The following is a 17503-nucleotide window of genomic DNA, read 5'->3' as shown; positions in this document are numbered from 1 at the left end:
TTCCCAGCGAGCTAGTTACGCTAATGCCTCTATAATTTCCGCATTCTTTTCTGTCTCCCTTTTTATAAATGGGGCTAATGTGGGCCAAATTCCAATCTTCTGGAATCGTTTGGCCTTCAATTAAGCATTTATTAAAAATAAATGATATTTGCTTCTTGCTTCTTAATAACAGCCAAATCAGTATCGTTGATTCTGTAAAATTTCTTGGTATTTTTATAGACAGCAACCTTAAATGGTCTCTTCATATCGATTTGTTAATTAAGAAACTAGCCTCATCCTGCTATGCAATAAGATCTGTTTCGAAAAAAATCAATTAAGCATTTTCCAAAATTACATATTTTTCTTTTTTCGAGTATCATCTTCGATATGGCCTTCCTTTTTGAGGTTCTAGTACAGCTGCTCAATCTTATGTTGTTTTTAAATTAAAAAAAGCAATACGGTATCTTTTTGGCCTCAGTAGAATAACACATTGCAGAAGCTACTTCAAAAATTATATGATTTTAACTCTTCTCCCTGTATATATTCTAGAAACTGTTTGCTTAATTCGTAAACACCTACATGTTTTTCCCGCAAGACCTAGTCATGACTACTCCACCAGAAATTCGACCTTTGATGTGTATGTACCGATCCCAGGCACTGAGTTAGTAAAGAAATCTATATTATATTCGGCAAAAAAAAGATACAACCATCTCCCCTTGCAACTTAAATCTACAACTTTTTTCCTTTTTCTTCTTAAGGTGGCGTGCATTTCTGCATAGGCGTCCACCGTACATCGTCTTGTCAGGTGAGATGTTAAATAGTCAGGATTAAATAATTCTGTTTTTAGCAGCATTGCGAAGCATTTCATAGCTGTGGATTCCTGTCCATTGTCGAATATTGCGCAGCCATGACATTTTTTTACGTCCCAGACTTCTCCTACCCTCTATCTTCCCTTCGAGTATCAGTTGCTGTAAAGTATATCTTTCTCCTCGTAATGTGTGTCCCAAGTATGCAGTCTTCTTACTTTTTACATAACTAAAAAGTTCCATATCCTGTAAGCCCGCTCTTCTGAGTACTTCCTCATTTCTGACCCCGATATTGTCCTGATTGTCCGTCCATGATATTCTAAGTATTCGACGCAGGCACCACATTTCAAACACTTTAAGTTTGTAAATGGAACTGGCCTTTAACGTCCATGCTTCCATTCCATACAAGAGAACAGGCCACACGTAACACTTAAGCATCTTGTATCGGGGGTTGAAGTCCAATTTGCGATCAGTCAGAAACTTACGAAGACTCAAAAAAGTATTTCTGGCTTGTTCAACTCTGCTTTTTATTTCATTCTCGGGGTCCCAACCCTCGTTCAGCAAACAACCCAAGTATTTAAATTGCCTGACCTATTCAATTTCTTCCCCAGAGACATATATCTTTGCGTTGGGGTAATCATTCCTACTTATAATCATTGTTTTTGTCTTCTTGATATTTATTTTCAAACCCCGAGCTTCACTTGCAAGAGATAGGTCATGTAAAAGGCATTGAAGATATTCGATGTTATCTGCTACTATGGCTGTATCATCGGCATACCTGATGTTATTAATAAATATGCCGTTAACTTTAATACCCTTATTAGAGTCTGCCACTACTTCTGCGAAGGTTTTTTCTACGTATAAATTGAACAGCATTGGAGACAGTATACAACCTTGCCTTAATCCTTTTTTAATGGAGAAATCTTCTGTTTCGTTGAAATTTTGAAGACGTACTGTTGCTGTCTGGTTTCAATACAGATTGGCGATAATTCTTATATCCTTGTCGTCCAATCCCAACTCTTGTAGGTATTTTATCATCAATTCGTGTTTTACATTATCGAATGCTTTTTTATAATTGATGAAACAAACAAAAACATCCTTTCTTCGATATAAACCATACTGTATTAATGTTTGCATACTAAGGATCACTTCTCTTGTGCCAAGTCCATTTTTGAAACCAAACTGACTCCATCCACTGACCTCTTCACATTTCTTAAACAATCTAGTGTGCAGTATTCTCAGGGAAAGTTTTAACATTAGGCTTATTAGTCGGTGATCCTTGCAGAAGTTCGCACGTGGTGTTTTTGGTAGGGCGATAAATGTAGAGCGAAGCCAATCTTTTGAAATCTGGCCCGTATCGTAAATGTCGTTAAAGAGCTTGACAATAATGTCTAGGTTTTCTTCATTAATTAACTTGATTATTTCTGCGTAGATATCATCTGGTCCTGGGGTTTTGTTACTTTTTAATAGTTTGATAGCGTGTACAATTTCAGCTTTCAAAATATTTGGGCCATACAAATGATCTCCCAGTTGTGGTGGTTTTTGTGTTCTGTCATCATTGAAAAAATTGGCTGTGTACAATTTCCAAGTATTAAGTATATCGCTAGGGTCCATTATTAGTTCATTTTGGTCATTATGTATACCAGTGACTTGTTTATTCTTGAAGACACCAGCAATTTCTTTAATTTTCTTGTGAAGATTGAAGCTGTCGCCGAGTTAGGTTTTGAGCCTCGGTGGAAAGTTTGATCAGATCTCTTCTTTCCTTAAGTTCCGTAAAGTGACAAATGCTTATCTATCTGAAAGACCATATTATTCGATGAAAGAGTTTCCTAACAAATAACTAAAAAATTACAGTACGGTTAGGTAAAAGCAACTAAAGTATTTTTATATAATAACTTTCTTTTATAATATTTTCATCATCGTCCAGACGACAACATCTCACAACACTATAAAAAACATGTAATACATAAACATTTCAGTAATTCTGTTTATTTTTATCCTTAATATATTATGTTTCTGCTAATAATAATCCAATTATCTGCGTAAGCCACAGTTTTGATCCATAATTGTTTTTCTTCTAATTCCAAATATGTAATAAAATAGTATAATGTTACGATTAAGCAAAACAATAGAATTAATATTAATATTGGTTTATATTAATCAAAATGAAATTGTATTTGTTCGTTAAATATTTGTGCCTCGATAGCCGCTTTAGAACAAACAGTATGTTATTTAACAAGCGTGTGATACATTTTCAGCCCGACCGGAATACCTTCGTATTTGTAGTAGGGACTGAAACTGGAACGCCTAGTGAAGTGGCGAATTCAATTCCCTAAAAGCATGTCGAATCAAAAAGGCTGGCTTAGATATATGAGCTGAATAACAATCTAGCTCAACACTGCCTGGACACCTAATAGAATCAGACTCGAATGCGGGCTGAATTTTTTGCCTATTTTCCACGTAAAAGCCGACAGACAAATCTAATTCTTAATTGAAATATTTGTGGAAATGCTGGCTAAAGAAAATTTATTGACGAGAGTGTCTTTGCAGAAATTTCGCTTGGCGTGCTAACGGTAAAACCATATATTCTCATTTTGAACACGTTCTTTCATTAATTTCGACGAAACTAGGGTTTAAAAAGTATCAGGTGTGCTTATCAGGTGTAAAGCAAATATGAGAACGTAAATAGAAAGTGTACTCGTATATATGTTATCGTGAAATTTCAACTAAACCCCTGTAAATCTTTTAACGTTATAATACTGCAAGATCTTTTTCAAAACCAACAAAATTCTGCTGAGATGATTGAATACGATTTGGAAATATACTTTGAAAGCGGAAGTAAGCTCTATCTTTAAAATTTTTTTAATCTTGTCTATTAAAAAAATAAAAAAAATATTCCCTATTATTTATTCTGTTTTTTATCTAAAATAGTGATTAAAATGGCCTCCTCAAAACTGCGCTTGGAACTAAGTGTGGAAGTCAAACGATCTTTTTTTTCATTAAGTTCCGCTCGTATTAGAGATTGGAAATCATTCTTTTTACGCTGCCTTTGATTTTTACCTGCATTATATTTCTTAATAGTTCTTTTTCACCTCTCATGATGGGCCCCAAGTATTCCAACTTCCTGATTTTTAGGGAATTTCAAACCTTGCATTGATTTCCTAGTTGTTCGAGAACTTGTGTGTTGGTTTTGCGAGACATCCATGATATTTTTAGAATACGCCGGTAACACCACATTTCGAATATTTCCAGAATTTTATTGTTGAAATGTTTCAGTGTCCAGACCTCAACCCCATACAAAAGGGTGGAAAAAATATAACACCAAGCATTCTTATCATATTGATATTACGTTTACAGAAAATTGTTCTCATTCTGATAAAAATTTCAACGCAATTTCAAAGTCAAAACGAAAGAGGAATAAATTAACGGATGGTAAACGGATGATAATTAATTAAAGGATGGTAAAATACACATGGATGGTAATAGGAGCCAAGATGGCAATTTTTTTCTTAAAATCATATTTTCTTTTTTAATAACATTAAGAACTTAAAATTAAACAGATTATAAACGAAGATCTAAATTTTATGATTTATTTTATAGATAGCATATACTAAGAAGGGGGAAATCTGGGGAAAGCAAGAAATCGCTAAAAACCACACGATTAAACATCGCAACTCTAAATATAAGGTCCTTAAGCAAAGATGAAAAAGTCTACGAACTCGAAGAAGACATCAAGGAGTTAAAATGGGACATAATTGGTCTATCAGAGGTAAAAAGAAAAGGGGAAGAGAGCATAACACTAGAGTCAGGTAACGTCCTATATTACAAAGGGCGAGAAGAACAAAGCCTAGATGGCGTAGGACTTCTAATTTCTAAGAAATATGCACATAAAGTAGAACAATTCGTAGGAATATCTGAAAGAATAGATAGATAGATAGATAGATAGTTTATTTGACTGTAAGTTACAACAAGGTTTACAGCAAGTCAAAACTAAAGTTATAAATATAAATTTTAAATAATTACAAAGTATAATATAAATCACTATAAAGTCATTACAAAAAAATGAAAACAATACACAAAAATATTTAAAACATTAAAATACATATAAAACGTACAATATGGACATCATAATATAATAAAAGTAATATTAAATTTGGTTATGTTGCAGCTTGGGCATTCACAGATACACTCTGGTAATATTCACCTAATGTATAAGGACACATGGTCACTAGGTACTCTTTGACTTGGTTTTTAAAAGCTGTAGTTGAATGAATGTTTTTAAATTTTTGAGGAAGTTGATTATACAGTAGTAAACCAGAGACAGTAGATGACTTCCTACTTATTTCTAAATGTCGATAGGGTACTACAAACTGTCTCTTATTTCTTGTGTTGTGTGAGTGAATATCACTGTTACATAAAAAAGTTCTTTTATTTTTATGAATTAGTATCAATAATTCCAAAATGTAAATTCCATACACTGTTAATATATTTAAATCTCTAAATAGGTTTTTACAAGACCAACCGTACGGAACACCTGCAATACATCTGACAATACGCTTTTGGGCCTTAAAAACGTCCTTTATACTAGAAGAGCCACCCCAGACAGTTATACCGTAACTCATTGTCGATTGTACCTCAGCAAAATAAAAAAGACGAAGGTGTTGCAGACTAAGTATTCTACCCAAATTTCTCAATTGATAACATTTAGAATTGAGTTTTTTACATACATTCCAACAATGAGTCTTAAAAGATAAATGAGAGTCGAAAGTCACTCCTAAAAACTTCACATCACTACAACTCAAAATACCCTCACCATTGATGGAAATACTTAAATTTGGTTTAGTAGAATTTGAACGAGATGAAAATGATAAAAATTTAGTTTTGTGAACATTAAACAGGAGCGACTGATTACTGGACCAATCAGAGAAGGTCTTCAGTGAGTTTGTTATTTTATCTTGTAAAAAATTTATGTCTTTATCGCGATATAGCATTGTTGAGTCATCAGCATAAACTGATACAAATGCATCAGACATTACATTTGGTAGTTCATTAATATACAAAATAAATAATATCGGGCCCAATATGGAGCCTTGTGGTACCCCATTTTTATTAACAATCGGATCAGACATTGAAATCTTGAAGTTATTTTTCACTCTAACTATTTGATGCCGGTCTTTCAGATAGGAACCAAACCAACTATGGGCAACTCCCCTAACACCATATCTGTACAATCTATCGAGGAGTACATCGTGTTGCACACAATCAAAAGCACGACTGAGGTCACAAAAAATGGCAGTTGGATTTTCACTGTTTTCAATAGAGATTAAGACTTCCTCATAGAAACTGTTAATGGCTGTGGAAGTAGAAAATTTATTTCGAAATCCATGTTGATGCTTTGTGATAATTTGGTTGATATCTAAAAATAATAAAAGTTGTTTTAGCATTGCATATTCAATAATCTTAGATATCACAGATGGAACAGACAATGGTCGAAAATTTGACATTAATTCAGGATCACCTTGTTTTAATACCGGTGAAATGATAGAAGTTTTCAGCAAACTGGGAAAAACACCAGCATTAAAAGAAGCATTTATAATGTGAGCAAGTGGTGTCAAAATCTGAGGCGCAATTTTCTTAATAACTATACCTGATATTTCATCAAAACCACACGATGGTTTGTTTTTAATTTTATATTTTATTATGTCTAAGATATCTTCCTCTGTTACATAGGATATGAACAAACTATTTTGAATAAAATCGTTGGAATGCTGAAAATTTAAATCTGATTGAATTATTTTACTAATTATATCTATTGGTGCATCTATAAAGTAATCATTAAATTTGTTACATATTATATCTGAATCTGTAATCCTAGTATCATCTATTTTTAGACAGATATTTTTGTGATTTTTTTGTTTTCCATTAAGTTCATTTATAACAGCCCATGTGGTTTTGTTTTTATTAGAGGATTCAGAGATTTTGTTAAAATAAAACTGACCCTTTGTGGCCTCAACAAGAACTTTGTGCTGATATTTTTTTTGCCTGTATAGAGTTTTTAGGTCAGGGTATGCCTTACTCAAAATATACAAATCCTTCAGACTTTCTGAAGAAGATTTTACTTCTTGTGTGACCCATGTTTTTTTTATTTGGTTTTGGTAATGTTTGGTTTTTCTAATAGGACAACTAATATTGAAATAGAACTGTAATTTATCATGAAAGGCATTATATTTACTCTCAACATCAGTTGCATGATAAACATCTTGCCATGTTTCTTTACTCAAGAGATTGTTGAATGCATCTATAGCGCCTTCATGTGTTACTCTGAAAGTATTTAGAACTGATGTCATAGTTAGATTAATGAAATTCAACCTCAATAGGAATATATCGTGATCCGATTCAGTATTTACATTTACAGTACCTATACAATCATCACAATTTGTATATACCTGATCCAAAATATTTCCGCATGTGGAAGTCGATCTTGTAGGTGTAAAGTTTCTGGGTGACAAACCATAAGATGCTAGAAGACCAGAAAATCTGTGTGAATTATTTAGTGTCATGGAATTTACATTAAAATCGCCTGTTAAAAATAAGAATTGATTTGGTTTAAAATTTGAATTTAAAATAAGATTAAGTTTTTCATAAAATACATCAAATTTACCTTTAGGAGATCTGTAGCAAACTAAAATTGTGTGTTGATTTAAATTATAATGCCACTTCAGCCCACATACCTCAATGTCTTTTTCAACACAGTACTGATCGAGTAAAATGGAACTAACCTTCATATCATTCCTTGCCCAAATTGCAACGCCACCACATTTATATTGGGATCTACTAAAAGAATTTACAATATTAAAATTTGGAAAACTATAATGAATCACCTCGCCATCAGGCGAGGCTGACCACGTCTCAGTCATACAAAGAAATTTCAAGTCAGACTCCTTATAATCAGCAAATAAACAATCCATTTTAAATTGATTTAGTCCCTGAATATTTGACAGTAGGAGATCGTACTCATCCGTTCCTTTTTCCTGTTTAAAAGTCATTTGTTTATAATTCACTTTATTTGCGTATGTGTTGGACGCTTCATAAAAAACCTACTTACATAGGAGCCTACTGGCCATAGTTTTGGGTCCATCGCTTTACCGAAATTTTGTTCAAAAATTGAAACTTTAAAAGATGAATATATGTTGGGATGCTTAGCCATTAACGACGTACATATTACTTCTGGAAAGTGTTTTTCTAACATCTTCTTAAGATTTTCTGCCGTTGTATGTTGGTCTACTCTAGTAACATGGAGATGGCTAAATTTTGGGACACCACTGATTTCTGAGTTCTCATTATTACCTATAACAAAACGTCCATTCCTTTTTTTGTGTCTAACCATTTTCCATTCTTGCCCACTAGTATTTGTAACCGAATTTGTATTCTCAATATTTATCAAATTATCATCGTTTGTTAAATTAATAATATCTGAACATTTTGCTTCCGTTTGTATTCTTAAGATATCAGCTGATAATTGTTTATTATTTTCGATTAAGGAAACAACTTGTTTATTTTTATTGGTAACATTTTTAAACACAGTTTTTGTTGGGGAACTCCTTTCTTTATCAACAGCTAGACCTTCATTAACAGCAATATTTTTTGCGGGTGTAGTTTTTTTGTTTTTTGGGTATTCTTTACTGCTAGACTGTATCGGTCGTTCAAAATTGAGGTTTCTGTTAGAGTGGTTTACTAAATTCAAATTTTGTTGAGTAGATGGCGACTGGTCGGTTAATTGCATATATTTAAATAAATCTATTTGTTCTTTCAGTAAATTTATCGTTATTTGTTGATTTGATATTATAATATCATTTTGATAAATAATTTTCTTTAAGCACCTGATTTCAGTTATCCTCGGGTCCTCATCGTCAGCCCCTTTATCCAAGATTTCGTTTGATGTATCACTTAACCTCACACTTTCTTCACAGCATATAACTGTTTCATCGTCGATATATTTTATAGATTTTAATTGCTTCAGGCAGCCACTATGTGATAAGGTTCCACATTTTGCACATAACAAACCACTTTGTGCAACTTTTAGGCACTTTTTACAGCACTTAACTAACGAATCATAAACACGACCGTTTCTCTGAGGAGCCATCTTGAATTGCAATGATTAGGTTAAATGTAAACGAGAACATCTCCCTGAAAATTATTCAAGTATACGCTCCAACCGCAGCACATCCCGATGAAGAGATAGACGAGTTTTATGAGAAAATTGCAGAAACTTAAAAAAACCAAAAACTATATAGGACAATTCGGCTCTGGGGTTAGAAATGAGAGAGGAGAAACCTTGGTTAACTTCCTACAAGCCCACAAATACTATGCAATGAACACATTCTATAAGAAAAAACCTCAAATAAAGTGGACGTGCCTATCCCCACACGAAAAAACTCGAAACGAAATGGACTACATACTGTGTAACAAAACAGATATCATACAGGACGTAACAGTAATAAATACTGCGTCAGTAAGTAGCGATCACCCAATGGTTAGAGCCAAATTAGAGATAAAACATAATAAAAATACAAATAAATTTAGAAAAACTTGATATATAGACACAGATAAACTAAAATCTAATACAGAACAATATAAAATCAAGTTAAAATTCGCGAAAGTATTAAATCTAGATAAACTTAGCTTAAATGAAATCAATGAAGTCATAACAAAAGAAATATTAAATGCAAGTTCAGAAGTGGCAACTGCTAACAGAAAACGGAAATCCAAAATAAGTGTAGAATCAAAAAACATGCTGAAACAAAGAAAAGATCTTCTGAGACAAAACAAAAGAGACACTGCAGAATTTAAGAAACTTAATCGAGTAATAAGAAAACAGATAAAAGAGGACATTAAAAGACATCAAGAAGACCGTATAGAACAAATCATTGAGAAAAACAGAAGTCTCAAATGCACCAAACCCAAACTAGGAAAGAAAAACATAATAACCATTTAAAATGAACAAGGACCACTAGAAAAAAGTAAATCTAATATTGCAAACTCAATTGAAAAGTTCTACGCCGATCTGTAACGTTCCAGAAACGATCCCCCTAACTTTTCAAAGCAGAACTTGAAAAGGCAGATAACAAATGTCAATTCAGAAGTGATGTCCAAAATAAGCCACGAAGAAATAGAAAGAGCAGTAAAAGAAATAAAAAGGAATAAAGCTCCTGGAAGCGATGGAATCCTAGCAGAAATGCTGAAGGAAGGCGGATAAGAAACCATCACATATCTAAAAATACTATTTAATAAATGAAGGCACGGCAACATACTGGAACAATGGAATACTGCTAAAACAATACTAATACACAAAAAGGGAGACACCACAGACCTGAAAAATTATCGACCAATTTCACTTCTTTCATAACTTTACAAAACCTTTACAGAGATTAGTACAAACACCTTAAGAATTAAATTTGACGGATATCAACCAGTAGAACAAGCCGGATTTAGAAAAGAGTACAGCACCTGTGACCATCTATATACTTTAAAAATCTTAATAGAAAAGACTAACGAATACAATCTCCCATTATGTCTGGCTTTTATAGATTATGAAAAAGCTTTTGATAGCGTAAAACTGTGGGCAATAGAAGAAGCATTAGTCAACAACCGGATCGACTCCAGGTACAGAATATTAATACATCATATTTACGAACAAGCTGAAATAATAGTGACGTTGGGTAATGTAATCGAAACAAGACCAGTAAAAATCAACCGAGGAGTAAGACAAGGAGACACAATATCTCCAAAATTATTTACAGCTGCCCTAGAAGATATCTTTAAGTCAATAAACTGGGAAAATAAGGGAATCCCTATTAACGGAAGATACTTGAACCATATTAGATACCCAGATGATGTAGTACTTATAGCCGACATGTGGAATGCACTGAATACGATGATTGAGGAGCTACACATAGAATCCCTAAAAAAGGACTGAAAATGAATTTCAGCAAAACTAAACTAATGTCAAACAAAGATGACAAGCCTATTATAAACATCGAAGGGACAAAGATAGAACACGTAGATGAATATACATATCTGGGTCAAAATGTCAAGGTAAGCAAAGAAAATCAGACTACCGAAATAAGCAGACGTGTAAAAATGTGATGGGCAGCATTCGAAAGACTCTCATACGTACTAAAAAATAAAAATATACCTCAAAATTTGCGAACCAAAGTATTTAATTCCTGTATCCTACCTGTACTTACATATATGGAGCTCAAACCTGGATATTCACTAAAATGAACATGGAGAATATCAGAAAAACTCAGAGAGCTATGGAACAACAGATGTTGGGTATCTCACTCAAAGACCATAAAACCAATGAAGACATTCGTAATAGAACAAAAGTAAAAGATGCTGTCGAACAGGCAGCTAAACTGAAATGGAAATGGGCTGGACATAACGAACGTCTTACGGATGGCCGATAGAATAAACAAATCGGGAATCAAAAACACTCTAGACAGAGTAAGAAAAAGAGCACAATTCCTGGGAGCGCTATCTGGCACACTCGGAAATACATAAAATAAAGCTCTCTTGCACACTTACAAGACTTATATAAGGCCTATCATCGAATACAGGGCGTGTGTCAACGCTTCCCTAAATACTCACCAAAACAACGTCGCCATGGCCACTGAAAGAAAAATCCTTACAAAATGCGTGAGAAAACGCATTTCATCTATTAAGGACAGAATCCCCTTAGCAAAAGATACGTCATCCGCACAATCTCTAGCACCAACAACAGAACAAAGCAAACCTTAAAAATTATTTGACATCGCTGAGGGCAAATACTTACCAGTCTTCCTCAAAAGAAAGTTTTATTCCCTCTAGGCAAACTTCTACACAACACTGAAAACGAACTTCCTAATGAGTATTTTGACGTACTAGAAGCATTCTTCCTTAAATATCGCAGATCATGACTGCATGCCAAAAAACAGAATCAAAAGCCGTTCCTAGTATGGCTAGTAATACTGAAAGTACTTTCTTCTCATGGCTTGGTTGGCTAACCCAAAATTCTTCTAGTCTCTCCTTCTTCTTCTCTCCATTCTTACACACAATACCGCCACTATCTGAGCCCCAGCTCCATAGCTACTATCCAAAAATCAAAATCGCACACTCGCAACTGATATTATTCCCATTCCCAAACTCCACAAAAAAAGGAACAGTATTTCCTTAAAGAAGCACCAGCTTAAACAAGGTAAAAACGTCTGGATCGTATCGAATATGGTCATAATATAAATTGTCTTTGAGTATTTAATAAATACATGTTTGCTAAATTCCAATAGTGTCATGTATTTGTTTATATTTTTTGAATATTGAATAAACATATTTTTTGGGACGTATTATTTTATTTACATAATATTATTTTATTGGCGATATAACTTTTTTGCATTATGCTATTAAAACTATAATTTTTCTTTCAGCTTATGGGTAAATATGTCAATTGTTATAGTTATATATTGATAATTTTTTAATATGTTTTGTGACATGATTTTGATATCTTTGAGAGAAATGTTGATCTAATGTCTAATTAATTTAATCTTATTTCTTGTTTTTTCTTGTTTTCCTATTATCAAATTATTGTCTTTTTATTGTCAACTTTTTATTTTTCTATCTGTCTGATCTGTTATTTCTCTGTCATTTACATTTTTACCCTTCTTCAATGAAGCCCCCAAATTGAGCAACGTGGTCTTTGAAAACTTTTGTGAACTGTTAGCTTTTTACATCCATTCTTTTTGGCTTTTTCATTACAAATGTTATTAAACAATGTAAATATTATTTTAAGAAAACAATTCTATCTTGGTTCATATTAATTATAGAATTTTCTTTTTTTTAAATTGCGTTTTTTTTTTGATAAAAAAGTTTAATTATTTTTAATATATCTTAAAAATTAAACTATTCCTCATACTTTTTAGAATCTTCAAAAACCTGTATAAGATTTTTATATGAAATCGATAATTTTTTCACAGATACACGGAGATACTTGTCATGTATCCTTTAATTTTTTTTCAAATCATTCAATATTTAATTTCTTTTCGATGTTAAAAAGCATGTCTGAAGTCTAGAAAAACTAAGTGATTATCAACGTTATAAAATATTCTGTGATGTTAAAAATCTCAACAGTTATGAAGAATCCCAACGAAAAAAGTATACTCAAACGCAAAGCTAACAGCAGAAAAAAAACCTAAAAATAAGATATTCTTTATTAACTGTGTTTTTTATATTACCTCGTCTGCCTGTCTGAGCATAATAAAAGAAAACAAAATAAATTTATTTTATAGTCGAAATAAAGTTTTAGAAAGAAAATGAGTAAAAAATAAAAATTCCGTAATTAAACCCGGGACAGTATTCCTTTATTACTTTCTTGTCTTTGAGGGTATTTTTTCGGGAGATTCTTTCCAGATGTTTGCTCTCGGAAACATCGTAAACTAAGTTTCAATTAACTGAAAGCACTTGGACCTTTTCGTTTGCTTCCTCTCGTGCGGTCAAGACTGCCTATGCAAGTAACGTTTTATATAAAAAGTATTAAAAAAATTGTGGTTATGCTCCATATTTTTATACTAATATACAGGATGCAATATTCTATACGACAAGGTCTCTCTACGGAAAATTACTTAATATCCAAAAAAAATTTCTATATAGAAATATACATAGAAATATACATATATATATAGGGTCATTAACACTACAATTTAAAAATAACGTAAATTATAGACAATTCTCCAACAAACAGTGTTATATCAAAGTTATATTTTTTCTTATGGAACACCCTATATTTGATGACATTTTTGAATTGTCCATAAAAATAAGTTTTACTTTAAGAAGGGTTCCCTATACCCAAATACAGGGTGTTTTGATTTATTTTGGTTTCTATAAAAATTTAAGGTTTCAGAAAATAATAAATGTCTACGCTAAGAATTGGAGACAAATGTTTTTGCGCGTTAATAGTAAACTATGTGTCATATTTAAAAAATATTTATAATAACAATAATTGTACAAAAATACGTTTCGTGTAAAAAATAGGTATTTACTGAATAACCGGTGCATTTGGGTTAACACATTTGAAAAGTTTTTAACGGAACATAGGATTTTTATTACAATTACTGAGATTCCCTGATTTGCAATTAACCAGCGTAAATTTCAATACAACGTCGCGATATTTTATAATTAATACATTTGTTCCACTGAATTGCTGCTCTTTCGCGATTTGTAGCAGGGTATTTGGCACGCGTGCGTCGACAGTGTTGTTCCGTCTACCGATTTTCTGCATTTTTGTGCAGATAATAATATTGTTTTATTATTAACAATTTTGTTTGTGTTCATTAGATATTATTTGAATTGGTTAATGTATACTTTAATACATTTAGGATTCCAAATATTGTTGATAATTTAAAAGGATGTATATGATATATCAAAATCTACAGATTTTTGCCGAAGATATCTACCGATTTGGCAACAGTCCCAAGGAATATCACTGGCCGAGCAAATCAAATACATTTGCTTCTCATTATAACGACATAAGCTGAAATTAAAGTGGTGTTTCTAACCATAAACCATCTATACAAACAAAGAGAAAGTACAAATTTTAAAATGGAATTTTGGGGGCAACTCGTACCGTGACATTATAAATTTATTTACTTGTGCCTATAAAGACAGGCCAATACCTTGGTAGGTTCAATTACTTCAAGTACTACTTGATATTTGGTTTGAGTAAGACGGCTGTCCTGCTCACAATACACGATCAGTTTAAAATTATTTAGAAACCATTTTTGGAAATAAATTAATTTCTTCTCGTGGTACGATCAAGTGGCCTATCAGATCACCAGACTTATCCTCAAATGATTTTTTTTTCTTTGGGAATATTTGAAAGCAAGTGTGTATCGACATGGTTTTAAAAGAGTTCAAAATTTAACGGAATTGAGGGACAAAATAACAGATTTGGTTTTTGCTCTGCAGAAAGAGGTGGAATATTTGAACCTATATTACGTTGAATTTTTGTTTTTAATAATATTATTATGTTATTTTTGGAATTCTTTTTTATTTTAATTTTTAAGAAATCTACTTTTTTTCAAGCCATGTTGGCAATAAAATATAAAAAAAATTTCTAGTAAAATAATATTTTAATTACATATCTACGTAAAATTGTACGTTTTTGCCGAATTGACATTGTACGTCAATTTCAGTCAGACATCTGGTCTTTAAGCTGTGAGAATAAGCTATAATTATAGAAATATATTTATATACACATACAGTCTGTCCCAAACCCTTCTGTCAGTGCGTCACTAATTTTGACGTCATATAGGATTTTAAGAATGTCGAGAATTATTGCATGACATTTTAGTTAAATCTGACAGTTGCAGGATTGTAATCGGCTAAATGTGAAAAGATTATTTTTTTACTTTACATATTAGAGGTCCCGTCCTGTATAAAAATTTTTATTGCGCATTATATTGGAACGGCATTTTGTCATAATTGCTATTCTATACATTCCAAAGAAAGTGCTTAATTAGCTAAGATTTATTTATGGATTTATTATTATTTATTATAAACACTATGGAATTGGAATGTTTGTTTATTTAAAATAATGCTTCCTCCTATAGAATCTTTTAAGAGTTGACTGCGAGATAAAAAAATTTACTGGCAATTGCAAGGCATCAAAGCAAATATTCCTGTGATAAAATAGCATCGATTGAAATCAGTCATATTCGGATAAGTAATTTTCGGAAAGTTTCTGTGGCAGCCATTAGTTTAATTTTGTGAAGATTTATCATAAAATCGTGAAAATAGTTTAAATAGTGAGTTATTCTACTAGATTGGGTGTGCAAATGAAAGAGTGTTATGAAGTTTAGGTAAAAAAACAATGGACAGTTTAAATAGTAAAGCAGTTGATTTTTGAGTTAATCTACCAGTTTCGGTATGCAGATGAAATAGTGTCAATAGAGTTTAGTTAAAAAACAAGATACCGAATGTAAGTTTACCTTCTTTTTTTATGAATAACAAAAATGAATATTATATTTCAAACAATCCACAATCCGATTCAGAACCTAATTCATTAAAATCAATGATTACAGGAAATATGTGGCTGGCATCAATTATATCTTATATTTTAATAAAATGTGGTTCTAAAAAGAACCGTTTTAATACATATGAATATCTTCTTATTGAAAATAATTTAATAATTTTAATATTAGGCTTTGTTCTTTCTCGGTATATCTCGGCATATTTAAAATATTTTTATGACAATAAATACAAAATTAAATTTTCACTGTAAAATGTCTGAAAATACTAACCTGGAATGACAATTATCATTTTATCAGTTGACATTATCATAGTACTGTCACTATACATGTCATCTGCGTCAAATTATATTTATGCGCATCATTGATTGGATATCTATTTAGCGCATTCTAAACTCCAACCAATTATATATCCGTAAGTAGAATTCGCTTTAGTATGCAAATACCCGTGAACGATACATAATTTTTTAAGTTCTATGTATAATAATCACAGACTTACGTTTTTTTCTGTCACTTCTAGCTTAATGCGTTAGAGAGAATTCGATCAACTATGACGCACTGAAAGAAGGGTTTGGCATGAACTGTATACGCATTTCACTATCTAAATAGATGACGCATTTGTAAACTGCCACTTATGTGGCAAGATATACAGGGTTGGGATAAAATATGGAATCAAGTAAATATTTTTTTATATTCATGAAACTTTGCAAGCCAGTACAATGACACACAACACATCTAAGGTCATATTTTTTGTTACTGCTTAACTTCCGGTTGTGGCAGCCGTAGCTCAGTGGCTATGTTACTGTCTTAACAAGCTGGAGTGCCCGGGTTCGAATCCTGGCACCGAAAAAATTTTCAATTTCTAATTTAACTGAGCTGCCCCCGTGCTTCGGAGAGCACGCAAAGCCGTCAGTCCCGGCTACGGAAGTAGTCGTTAAGTTATGTTAGGGGCTCCTGAAAACCCTAACACTAGACCTTAGCCAGAAGGTGACACGAAATTTACTTTTAACTTGCCCTTGCTTTAATATAAATGGGATGCCCTGTATATTGTTGAAGATTTAAAAAAAAATTGTTATTTGTAATTTTGATATACTAAATTTGGAAAAAGATATTTGTCAAATTGATAAACAAATCACTTTTCAGTTAGAAAATAAATAGGTACATCTAGTTCTCAAAACAATTTTTGTAGATCTGGAGAAATTTTATTTTTCCATTTCCAAAGTTGGTATGTGTAAATTAGGAATAATTTTATATTATTTTCCGGTTATTTCCGGTGAAACCAAAAGTAGAGTAGGAACAAAAAATGTAGTCAGATGCGTTATGTGTCATTGTATTTGCATGCAAAGTTTCATGAATAGCCCCCTTTTTGTTTTTGTTTAGTTGGTTCCATACCTTATCCCAATCCTGTATAAATACATATTCTTATTATCCACGTTTGAGTAGGCAGTGACCTTTAAATCGGTATTTGCGAATTTAAATACGAAGAATGATAGTACAATATGAGACGTTTAATATGTTTTTAACAATAACATAGTACTCTACTACTCTGTACGAGTACTAGAAACCAATTCGCTAAGAATTTTGCTTAGTTGTGGAGATATGTTGTGGAATGCAATTTTTAGATTCCCCATGTCTCTCTTAACATCTTCATCAACGTCTGTT

The 17503-nt window shown here is 32.2% G+C and overlaps 1 protein-coding gene across 1 annotated transcript in view; it reads left to right on the top strand.

Moving 5' to 3' along the window:
* LOC140433617 (cell adhesion molecule Dscam1-like) overlaps positions 1–17503 on the top strand; it is a 757823-nt gene that overhangs the window by 581082 nt on the left and 159238 nt on the right. The window lies entirely within an intron of this gene.

This window comes from Diabrotica undecimpunctata, chromosome 2 (genome assembly GCF_040954645.1).
Source record: "Diabrotica undecimpunctata isolate CICGRU chromosome 2, icDiaUnde3, whole genome shotgun sequence".
NCBI classification, from domain to species: Eukaryota; Metazoa; Arthropoda; class Insecta; order Coleoptera; family Chrysomelidae; genus Diabrotica; species Diabrotica undecimpunctata.
This window is presented reverse-complemented; position numbering and strand designations above follow the sequence as displayed.